This window comes from Rana temporaria, chromosome 1 (assembly GCF_905171775.1).
Source record: "Rana temporaria chromosome 1, aRanTem1.1, whole genome shotgun sequence".
Lineage (NCBI taxonomy): Eukaryota > Metazoa > Chordata > Amphibia > Anura > Ranidae > Rana > Rana temporaria.
The window spans coordinates 635,792,792-635,805,205 of record NC_053489.1 but is presented as its reverse complement, the minus strand read 5'-3'; positions in this window follow the sequence as shown (position 1 = coordinate 635,805,205).

The following is a 12,414-nucleotide window of genomic DNA, read 5'->3' as shown; positions in this document are numbered from 1 at the left end:
GTATCAGTAACAAGATCCCCTATCCTGTGTAATCCTGCCCGGAGCCAGAGACGAAAGGAGTCAGGCTCCGTATAGGCCGGGTAAAAATGTGGATGACCTAAAAAGGATAGTAATGGATTATGGGTGGACAGCAACCGAAAACGACCACGTAAATTGTCCCAAAGCCTGAGTGAATGGCGTGTTACCGGATTGAGAATTGGACTACGGGCCAATGGGGGCAACCAGAGGAGATTGGAGATTAACAAGGGATAAATATCCACGGCCTCCAAGCTAACCCATATAGGGGTTTCCGATGTGGCGTGGAATAACGTAATTTGAGCAAGGGATACCCAGGCCCCCACTAGGTTTGTTTCGCAGGAGGATAGACCTAGAAACTCTAGGTTTTATGGGGCCCCAAATATATTTAAAGACTCGGGATTGGATGACACAGTGGAAATAAGAGGGAACCGAAATAGGGAGAACTCTATACAAATACAGCCGTTTCGGAAGTAAGGACATCTTCACAGCTGCCACTCGTCCCAGCCAAGAAACACAAAGCGGTTTCCAAGAATCCAGCAGCGAAGTTAGGTGTGACAGCATAGGAAGGTAATTAGATCCATAAAGGGAAGATGGATCAGGTGTCAATTTAATGCCTAAATATGGAAGGGAAGTGGTGGACCAAGCGAAAGGGAAGTATTCTTGTAGATGGGTAACTTCTGAGGGGGGAAGAGATACATTGAGAGCCATGGATTTAGATTTATTCACCTCTAGACCAGAGACACTAGCAAATTGTTCCAAAATTTGTATGAGGTTTGGGAGGGATGTACGGGGAGAGGTGACAAATAAAAGTGCATCGTCTGCAAACAAACAGATTTTGTGGGAGGTAGAAGCCACCTCCAATCCCTTGACATCAGGGCTAGCTCTAATCAAGGCCGCCAGAGGTTCTATAGCCAAAGCAAATATTAAGGGAGATAGGGGACACCCTTGTCTAGTACCCCTACCTATCGGAAAATTCTCTGAACGGAAACCCGAGTATTTAATATAAGCCTGGGGTTGATTATAAAGGGAGTTCACCCACTGTAAAAAATGTGGTCCGAAGCCCCAGTGGGTTAGAATATAATTCAGGTAGGGCCAGGAGACCGTATCAAAGGCCTTCCTGATGTCAAGGGATAGTAAATGCATAGGGATCTTGCGTGTTCTAGCAAGGTGCTGTAGGAGGACAACTCTTCTAATGTTATCACTGGCCTGTCGGCGTGGTATGAAACCCACCTGATCCTTGTGGATTAGTCTTCCAATAATGGGATTAAGGCGCAAGGCCATGACTTTTGCTAGCAACTTAATGTCAAGATTTAAAAGTGATATAGGCCAAAAATTCGACCAAAGGGAGTTATCTACGTTAGGCTTTGGGATCATGGCTATGATGGCTGTCAATGTGTCCCGTCCAAAAGAGTCATGTCGGAGTAAAGCATTAAAGGAGTTAGCAAGGAGAGGGGCAAGGGTACCGGCAAATTTCTTAAAGTAAGTGCCCGAGAGCCCATCAGGACCAGGTCGTTTATGAGATTTAAGAGTTTTGATGGCGGCTAGGACCTCATCCACCGTGATGGGTCTCTCAAGGCACTCACGATTAGAGTTTGATAAGGTGGGTAAGGGAACATCTTGTAATAAAGCATCTGCAGTGGAGGAGGAGAAAGCAGATTGGGGTTTATAAAGGTCCTGTAACCATTTTCGAAATTCAGCTAGGACTTTTACAGGATTACTAGTGTAAGTGTGTTTATCTATACGTAGTCTAATAGGGACATGGTTCAGTTCCGGGCGACGAAGACGAAGGGCCAAGAAGGAATCTGGTTTGTTAGCCTTGGTATAGACGGTGTGGTTTGATCTACGAATGGCTTTATCAGCTGATTCAGCCAAAGCCAAATCAAGTTCTGTCTTAGATTTTTCCATCAAAATTCTATGTGCTTCGGTGGGGGAGGATTGGAATTGGAGAAAACAGAGATGGAAATCAGATTCCAACTCAGCTAGTCTAATTTTCTTATCACGATTCAGATGGGTGGATACTGAGATGCATTTGCCCCTGATAACTGGCTTATGGGCTTCCCAAAGGAGAACAGGGGAAATATCGGGGGTGGCGTTATGTTTCAAATAGTCTGCTAGAGAAATTTGGATATCAAAGCAATAAGACTGATTGGTGAGGTGTGCTTCATTTATACACCATGTGCGGTCTTTGGACAATGGAATTAGAGAAGAAACGGTGGTAAGCACTGCACAGTGGTCGGACCAGGAGATAGGCTGGATTACAGATTTAAGTAATATGGGGGAGGAGGCAACCGAGATAAAGATATGATCAATTCTAGAAAATGATTTATGCGGGTATGAATAGAAGGTGTAATTTTTCTTGGTTGGATTACATTCCCGCCAGGTGTCAAGCAGGGAAGCTTGTTGTAAAAGTTTCCGGAAACGTAGAGAGGGGGAGTAATGATCAGGAGCATAGGGTGATTTATCTATGTGCGGTTGTAAAGTTGGAGTCTCCACATAGGAACAGCGTCCCTCTGCAGTGAGAACGCAACACATGTATTAAATGCGAGAAGAAGGGAGTCGGATTCGTATTTGGGGCGTAGTAAGAAACTAGGGTAGTTTCAACATCCTGGAGAAGGCCCACTAGTATAATGTAACGACCTTCCGGGTCCTTGATCTCAGAATGTACAATAAAAGGGAGAGTGTGGTGTAGTGCAATCAAGAGACCACAATGTTTCGTGGGGGCTGAGGCAGTGTAAACCTGAGGATATCGTGAACTAAAAAACTTTGGAGTGGTGCGACCTGAAAAGTGTGTTTCTTGGAGAGCTACTATACCTGCCTTTAAGGTAGCAAAGGTTTGGAAGGCTTTGACTCTCTTATTAGGCGAGTTGAGTCCTTTAACGTTTACTGAGAGCACAGTCAGGGGGGCCATCTGGGATCAATTGTAGGGTAGCAAGATGGAACCGTCAGGGTCATGCGACCCAACCGACCTGGGAGAGGTAAGAGAAAAAGAAAAACAGGAAAACAAGAGAAGAGAGAAAAGAAAATAAGAGTAACCATGTAGGGCAAGCAAAAGGACATAGAGAAGGGGAAGAGTATAACTATCGCCCGACTAAATAGTACACCAACACAGGGGCAAGCCAGCTAGCCCGTGGGTGGGTGGACCGTAGAAAAGGGGGAGCAGTGACGGTTCTCCGCCACAAACGGGAGATACATGACACATTATGAGACAGCTTACAAAAGACAGTCAGTTGAATAAAAACTTTTGCTCAAGAGCAATTTTGCAAACAGAACTAAAACATTAGTGCAGATAACATCAAAACTAACGGGGCTGACTTTAGCAGCCCAACCTGACCAATATCTTATGAGAAGCCCTGGTAAGGGAGTCCCCTAAGAGATCAAGGAAGCATTGTGAAAGGGTATAATCTTGGGGAGGGGTATAATCTTGGGGAGGGGAGTGTACGAGGGAGGGGAGGGGGGGAAGTGAAATAGGGAGCAGGAGAGGGGTGGGGACAACAAAAGGTAAAGACAAAAAGTGCAAAGGAAATAGGGAAGGAGGGGAGGGGGAAGGGAGGGAGGGAAAGTGGGGAAATGTGGGGCGAAGGAGATGAAAGTGGAAGGGAAAGGACCAGGAGGGGGGGAAGAGGGAAGAGGGCTCATAAAGGGAGAGGGGGACTAAAGTGCACATAGCAATAGGGGGACAATGATGTCCCATCCTCATGGTTGTAGTTACAATTGAAAGGTACCTGCATTATATGTAGCAATCGCGGGTCAACATCCGCCAGCACTCAGAGGAATACAGGCGGAAGTCAACCCAGCACCGCTTATAGAGTCACCCGCACTGGGTGAATTGGAGAAAAGGGGGAATAAATCCACTTAGACTGTCTAGGACATCATCATTAAAGAGAGGGCAAATAAAACATAAACTAAACAAGAAAAATAAATAAACTTTGGAAAAATGTAGATCTGAACCTTAGCAACCTCCAGGGATGGTAATAGGTTGCAGCAATCCCCTCATCATGGAGGGAAGGAACTAAAGCAGGCAGTCCCTGAGTGCCTCAAATGAAGAATCGTCCATAAGTAGATCAATGGGTAACGAAAGATCCTGGCGATTCGATCATCTCAGAAGGAAGAGGCTATCTTCGACATCAGGGGGGTACTAAAAAAGAAACCTGCAAGGAAAGAGTTAAGCAAACAGACTCAACGAGGTGAGTATAGTTGACGTTCAGGCAAACCGGATTGCGAGTGCGAGCAGGGGTTCCCTTCCGAACAGAGGATGGACCCGGCTGGGGCCTTTGTGGGGTAGACCCGTACGGATGCGCAGCATCACGAGCTGGAGTGCGGGGTAAATTAGTCTCTGAGGATTGTGCAGGAACGGCCAGATGAAGGGATTCCAAGAGACGCTGGAGGGATTCCGGCGATGTACATGAGTGTTGCTGACCTAGATAGGAAAACTGCAAGGCAAAAGGAAAGCGCCAGGTATACTTCAATTGGTTTTGCATGAGCACCTGTAGCTGCGGTTTCATGGCGCGTCGTTTAGCAATGGTGAGAGTGGCTAGGTCAGAAAACAGCTGGTAAGCATGGCCCTGGAATAGGAGAGCATCTTTATTGCGGGCAGCAGCGAGCAACTGTTCTTTTGTGCGGAAAAAGTGCATCTTAACAATGATGTCCCGAGGGGGACCGTCCTGCTGGCATCGGGTAAGAGCCCGGTGGATTCAATCAAATTCCAGCCGTTCGATCGGTATGGAGGATGCTGAGAGCTCCTGGAATAGAGCTGTGTAGAAGGACTGCAGGTCATCAACAGTCTCAGGTATTCCACGGATACGCAAATTCGACCTGCGGGAGCGGTTCTCCGCGTCCTCTAAACGTGAGAGGAGAGCGGTGTTCTCATCACGCAAGGCTGCCTGTTTTTGGGCCTGTTCCTGGAGAGTGAGCTCCAAGTCATCCACCCTGGTTTCTAGGTCAGATGTCCTCTGGCCCAGCTCCCTGATTTCTCGTGACAGTCTGTTAGTGATTTGGTCAGAAGTAGTTTTAAGGGCTTTTTGTAACATGGATTCCATGTGCTTGAGAAAGTCCGTCTGGGACATACCTGATGACGGAAGATTAGGGGAACCGCCGGTGTGGGATTTAGCGCAGTCGTCCTCTCCACTGTCAGCCTGTGCAGATCCATCCGGGGAAGCGGCCTGCTGTCTTGCTAAGGCCTTCGCCGCCATTTTGGAAGAGGCGCGGGCAAGAGCTTCCTTGATGGGTTTCGGCTTAGTTTTGCCGCGATGGCCGTTTAGAACCATCCCGGATGGAGCGCTATCTGTTCCGGAGGGGATTGCTCGGAAAAGCGGGGTTGCAAGGTGGTCCAGAAGGCTAGTTAAGTCCTGATGGTGTGGCGGAGAGTGCGGAGCTCTAACGGGACACGTCCTCCATCATGAGCCTCGCGCATGCGCCCCTTTCGACTTACATCATTCTCATACACTATACAGTATATTATTTTTCTGATGCTAATTGGCAATTAGCTGATTTTCTCCCTGCTTTTAAATTGTTGAGGGTCATGCTATGTTTATTCCGATCCCCATTAATACATCATCATAACTGTATATGAAGGACAAGCAGAAAGCTTGAACTGGTTCATAGAAAAATAACTTTTTATGGTCCTCCTGATTTAGTCAGCTTGGCTTCAACAAACTCAGGAGGATTGACCACACACAAGTCATAGTCTTTTTTCATTTTTACATACTCTATATCTTTACACGGAGCCATAGAGACTACATAAGTTGAGGCTTTAATTTTCTTCTCAGAAAAATGTTCACTTCTTACATTGTACTAGGCTTGTACTATGGAGAGTTTGGATGAATAGCTGCTTAGCAGATATTTTCTTTAATGGCAAACAATGGAAAAACTACAAATCTTCAAATACACATTTATAAATTATAACTTCCTGACCCACCTATCTTGAAAATACTGGAAGGGAGAGAGGATCTCTATCAAATTTGCCATATACTAGTAATATTGTGTTTGAATAGTTTTGTTTTTTTGTACATTTGTTTAATTTTCTCATGGTAAGTGGGGTGTCATGCCTACCCCTAGCATAGGTCCTCAGGCACTATAGCTGGCTCTGTGTTCTTCGCCTATAGAATTAAAAAAGGGGGGGATAGGGTGGGACTTTAGATGAGGCATATGATAGGAACTACCACAGGCCTCCATCCCTGTAAATGGATTTGCCTATAGCATTTACCTTTTCCATAAAGCAAGCATGCCTACAAGTACTCAGTTGACCCCAGGTCTTATGCCTATGTTCATTATTTACTTCAGTGATAAGAACATTTGAAGGAGTAGGATGGAAACTTTTTCTCGAACAAACATATTTCTAACAGTGTATGTTGTCTTTGTTGGAAAAATTCAATTCATATCAAATTGATTGTATAAGGCAAACAAATGTTTACTTTCAAACAGCAGTCATCAAGTCTCTGTTGGCATTATCAAATGTACTGCCAAGATTTTTTGTATGAACATTCATTTGAAAATCTATTTAATGTTTCTAAGTAAAATGTGTCATGGCTCATGCTAAGACTTTCTGCACTTGTCTCAAGTTTCTTTTTCCCTGCACTATCCCTCATTAACATCATACATTCTAGGAGAAGTACAACTGGGGGAGTTAATAGTGGAGAAGGATCTGGGTGTTCTGGTAGATCACAAGCTTAAAGTGATTGTAAAGTCTTGTTTTTATTTCTATTAAATAACAAACGTGTTATACTTACCTGCTCTGTGCAGTGGTTTTGCACAGGGCAGCCAAGATCCTCCTCTCCTCTGGTCCCTGGCTGGAGCTCCTGGTCCCACCCTCCTGTTGAGTGTCCCCACAGCAAGCCGCTTGCTATGGGGGGCACCTGAGCTGAGCTGCAACTCTGTGTCCATTCAGACATGGAGCAACAGTTCAGCCCCACCCCCTCTCTCTCCTGATTGGAGCTAATGGCGCTGCTGCTGTGTCTCAGCCAATCAGGAAGGCGAGTTCCGGACGGCCAAGGCAACTGTGGATATCGCTGGATAGAGATGGGGCTCAGGTAAGTATTAGGGGGAGGGGGACTGCTGCTTACAGTAGGCTTGTTATCTTAATGCATAGAATGCATTAAGATAAACAAAAAAAAACTTCTGCCTCTACAACCACTTTAATATTAGCATGCAATTCCAAGCTGCAGTTTCTAAAGCTAACAAAAATACTTTCTTGTACTAAAAGGAGGTATAGACTCTAGAGGGAGAGACATACTTTCTGCCTGTACAAATCATTAGTAAGATCTCATCTGGAATAAGCAGTTCAGTTTTGGGCCCCAGTTCACAAAAAAGGATATCAGAGAATTGGAAAAAGTGCAGAGAAGGGAAACCAACCTGTTAACAGCAAAAGGACAGAGAGTGTGTTGGAACTTTAAATATACCCCAGTATGCACACTTACCATGCAAAAAGAAAAATGATCCTATATCATACAGTTTGTATACAAATCTTTTTTATTACATACAATATAAAAACACATATTGTTGTCTGTGAAATACATTACAGAGATAAGCATATTAAATCTTCTGAGGAGGTCAACACGTTTCACGGATCATTCACTTCATCAGGACCAACAGAATTGGGTGTATTGAAAACAAGGAAATCACCAACAGTTAGAAACAAATCCAGGATTGATGCAATATAGTGTGCTCAATGCTTTATGGAAGGAGAAATTGGGGGTCTCAGAGACAGCCTGCTATTTAATGGTAAGACAACCCTTAAGCACATAGACCAGAGCAAGACAAAATCTAGTCTGATGTAAATAAAATGTTGTCTCTAGTTAGGGGTGGAGTCCAAGTGGATTGAAGAGGGTATTTCAAAATTGAAGAGCTCATCAGGCGTCAAATATAAGAGAGGAACAGATGGCAAATGAATCAGTGTCCTAGTGGGACCTCTCTGATCAAAGTAAGTAGGTATGAGTCAAGGTCAGATGGAACCAATGACATCCAATTATGAGTGAGCCAGGCAATACCTTGTGCAGAGTAGTATGTCTCACCCCTCCTTCCAGGGCAGCAGCTTCTCTCTCTTTATCTACTTTCAGATGATTACAGAAGACAAAGGGTATTGTGTGTGTGTTGAGGAAAAGAGGTATTCTTTTAATTATGTCATGTTAAAGGAACACTAAAGAGAATTTTTTTTTAAATAACAAACATGTTATACTTACCTTCACTGTGCAGCTCGTTTTGCACAGAGTGGCCCTAATCCTGGTCTTCTGGGGTCCCTCGACGGCTGTCTCGGCTCTCCCCGCAAGAACTTTCCACCTTCATGTGAGCTCTCTCGCATGGTGGTAGGTTCTTGGGGGCGCGCTCCTCCGATACAGCCGGCGGCTATAGTCGCTCACTGTATCACTCGGCCCCGCCCCCAGGCACGCCGCGGCATTAGATATGATTGACAGCAGCGCAAGCCAATGGCTGCGCTGCTTTTAATCAACCAATGAATGAGCCGAGAAGCCGACCGAGAAGCCAGCGCATTCACGACGCGGGACTTTCAAAGGGGTCAGGTAAGTAAACAGGGGCTTGTGGGGGGGCGCTAAAGCTCGGATGTTTTTTCACCTTAATGCATAGAATGCATTAAGGTGAAAAACCATGTACCATCACAACCCCTTTAATGGTAATGTGTAACAAACATAAGTTCACATACATATGTATGTGTTATCCCAATTTGACTGGAAAAGTGAAAATACACTTTAAGGCTGGGTTCACACCATCGCCGCATGCGGCTCCCAGCAAGGGTCCGGTGGGTCCTGGTTCACCGGTTCAGGTCCGATTTCAGCCTGCATTTTTGGCTGAATTCGGACCTCAAACGGACCAAAAGACGCAATGTATGAACCCAGCCTAAAGCTGCTGTCTGTGCCCCAGTTGTTGGCGATTTACCCTCTCTTCATGTGCCAGTAAATGGTGCTAGGACAAAAAAAGTGTGGAAAATATCAATTTTTCTAAATCTACAGAATACCAATTTCTGGCTGAAGAGTTCCGCCTTTATATGTGTCAGGATTTGATGGTTTATCGAGTCATTGTCCCTTTATTCTCAGCAGTCTGCTGGACTTCAAAGTTTCACTTATTATCCATTTCTTGATTAAATGGTTCTCTCCACCCTTCATCTCCTTAACAGTACAGATAATCATTTATATCAACAGGAAACAAAGGCTTCCCTTCTAGCCTAAAAACCATCCCAATGTTTACCTAAACTATGGAATTGATAAGGTTTTTTACTTTTTAATTTTTTTTAATCAATTTAAGTTTAAGTTTGCAAAGCCAGCAAATCTCTGGCATGATAACTACAAAGCACACAAATGATTTTCTTGGAAAAGAGAAAATGTTTTCTTTGATTCTTCTTATTAAAAAGTAATTCAACTATGCAATCTTCTGTGCTCTGAGTAATACAAATAAAAGCTGCAGTAAAAGATTACAGCCTAGCCCTTCCCTGGCAAAACAGTGAGTGTCCTGTCCACTTTGAGCTCCACCCATGATAACCTACCATCATTGTTCGTTAACCCTGGATACAAGCAAACAGACACACAGGCTAGTGTAAACATGGCTCTGTAATCCAAATAGACAAAGGTAGACAAAGAAGCATAGGTTTACTCAACGGGAGATGGAACCAATGGCACAAATCAATAGCTATTCTGCTTGATCATACTAGATGAAATTTCCGTGTTAACCCAATGGTAACCAAGTGATTTGAGGCAGGTATGGCACCCGCAGCTTATATTTACAGCCATAGCATCTTAACCGGTTCCCGACCGAATCACGCAGATATACTGCGGCAGAATGGCTCTCCTGGGCGAAATCCCGTACATATACGGCTTCGCCCAGGAGAGCCACCAGAGGGTGCGTGAGCACTGCTAGAGGCGCGCGCCTGCTGAACGGCAGGGAATCCGATGCGTGTGGCTGGCGCGCCTCGATCGCCGCCGGCCACTGCGCGATCGCGTGCACGAGCGGCAGCATGGGGGTTTGTGTGTGTAAACACACAAATCCCTGTGCTATCAGAGGAGAGAAGACAGATCGTGTTTCTACAATGTAAAAACCACGATCTGTCATCTCCTATAGTGAGTCCTCTTCCCCCTACAGTTAGAACACACAATAGGGAACACAGTTAACCCCTTGATCGCCCCCTAGTGTTTACCCCTTCCCTGCCAATGACATTTAAATAGTAATCAGTGCATATTTATAGCACTGATCACTCTGTAAATGTGAATAGTCTCAAAAATGTGTCGAAAGTGTCCGACCTGTCCGCCGCAACGTCGCAATACCGCAAAAAATCACTGCCATTACTAGTAAAAAAAATAATAATAAAAACGCCATTTAAATGCCATAAATCTTTTCCATAGTTTGCAGATGCTATAACTTTTGTGCAAACCAATCAATATACGCTTATTGCGATATTTTTTTTACCAAAAATATGTAGAAGAATACATATCGGCCTAAATTGATGAATTTTTTTTTTTTTTTTATGGGATTTTACTATAGCAAAAAGTAAAAGATATTGTTTTTTTTTCAAAATTGTCGCTGTTTTTTTGTTTATAGCGCAAAAAATAAAAACTATATATTTTTTGGGGGTACAACATCACACGACCGCGCGATTGGCAGTTAAAGCGACGCAGTGCCATATCGCAAAAAATGGACCGGTCATTGGGCAGCCAAATCTTCCGTGGCTGAAATGGTTAAAAGGGAACTAACATACAAGAGTAAATGGGTTGGTTTAAAGCGGAGCTCCACCCATCCCCCCAAATATGCCAAATTTGGCATGCAATTTTTGGGGTGGCAGGTACCTAGTCTTGTCAGATACCTGCTCCCACTTTCACTCGGGCTGCCTAGGTGGCTCAAGTGGAAGCTTTCCTCTCCCCCTCCCTCCTTGCAAAATTATGAGACACGTCACCAGTTCCAGAAGATAGGCCAACCAATAGGAAAGCGCTGCGCAACTCGCGCATTCGCAGTACGCACCTGGCTGTGCCCATACTTGCGATGTTGGTGCCATGGAGAGGCGAGGGAGAGAAGTGAGGGTTCGGGCGGCCACATCGCTGGACTGTGGGACAGGTGAGTGTGTGTTTATTAAAAGTCAGCAGGTACACTTTTTGTAGCTGCTGACTTTTAACACAAAAAAATTGTGGGACTCCGCTTTAATAAAGGCAAATATGCTGCTCACTTTGCAAGGGTATTTTAGTAGAGAATGTGGTGAAAATTCGCTTTGCAAAGAATTCCCAATTACATGCAAGAAAAATTAAATAACAATCATCTCGTTCACTAAGCTAAAGCTGGCTATAGATGGCTCTTTTTTTTTTAATCGGCCAACGAGCTGATCAAAAAAACAAAACTCAACAGGTCCCCCTATCCACACAAGAGAGGTGGATAGAGGAATCCTCTCTGTTGTGTTATTATATTCTGACAGTAGGACAGATTACACTGATCAGTGCTGTAGTCAATTGACTGCAGCAGCTGATCAAACAAAACATTTCCAACAAGCCCAATCATTAGATTGACTTCTCATGAATGGGGACAGCCATAGGGGTTGATTTACTAAAGGCAAATAGTCTGTGCACTTTGCAAAGTGCAATTTCACTCTGAAAGAGCAGTTGCTCCAGAGCTTAGTAAATGAGCAGAAGCTCTGCTAAATTCCATCATCCAATCATGTGGAAGCAAAAATTATGTTTTTTTCCCCCTTGCATGTGATCATATATTCTTGCAAAGTGAAGCCTTACCTCATTAACTAAGGTCTGTTTCAATTGCACTTGTTGAGTGCAAAGAGCACAGTCTACTTGCCTTTAGTAAATCAACCCCATAGATGGACCAAAATATGACCAGTCCCTGCTGGACCCAGCTAAATTTCATCAAACCATCTTTGGCCAGCTGAAGGGTAAATTGCCCATGTAAAGTGCAATTTCCCTTGCAAAGTGAACCTCATTATTTTCCTTTAGTAAATCATCCCCACTGTCATCTTTCCCATTCAGGACAAAGTTGTACGCATTGTCAGTGACACGCTTCTTTGCTCCATCACAACCAGAACTAAAATCCCATGGCCCAGATTCACATAGCGCATCTCATATGCGCTACGCCGACGTAACAGAGAGGCAAGGCCAGTATTCACAAACCACTTGCTCCCTAAGTTACGGCGGCGTAGCGTAAATGGGCCAGCGTAAGCCCGCCTAATTCAAAGTAGGCAGGTAGTGGGCGTGATGTATTAAAATGAATCGTGACCCCATGTAAATAAAGAGCCGAACGAACGGCGCATGTGCACGCATGCTCAGAATCACATCGCATATACCCCCTAAGATACGACGGCTCAATGCCTTCGCCGTGAACGTAACCTACGCCCAGCCCCATTCACGTACGACTTACGCAAACAACGTAAAATCCAACGGCTGTTCCGACGTCCATACCCTAACATGA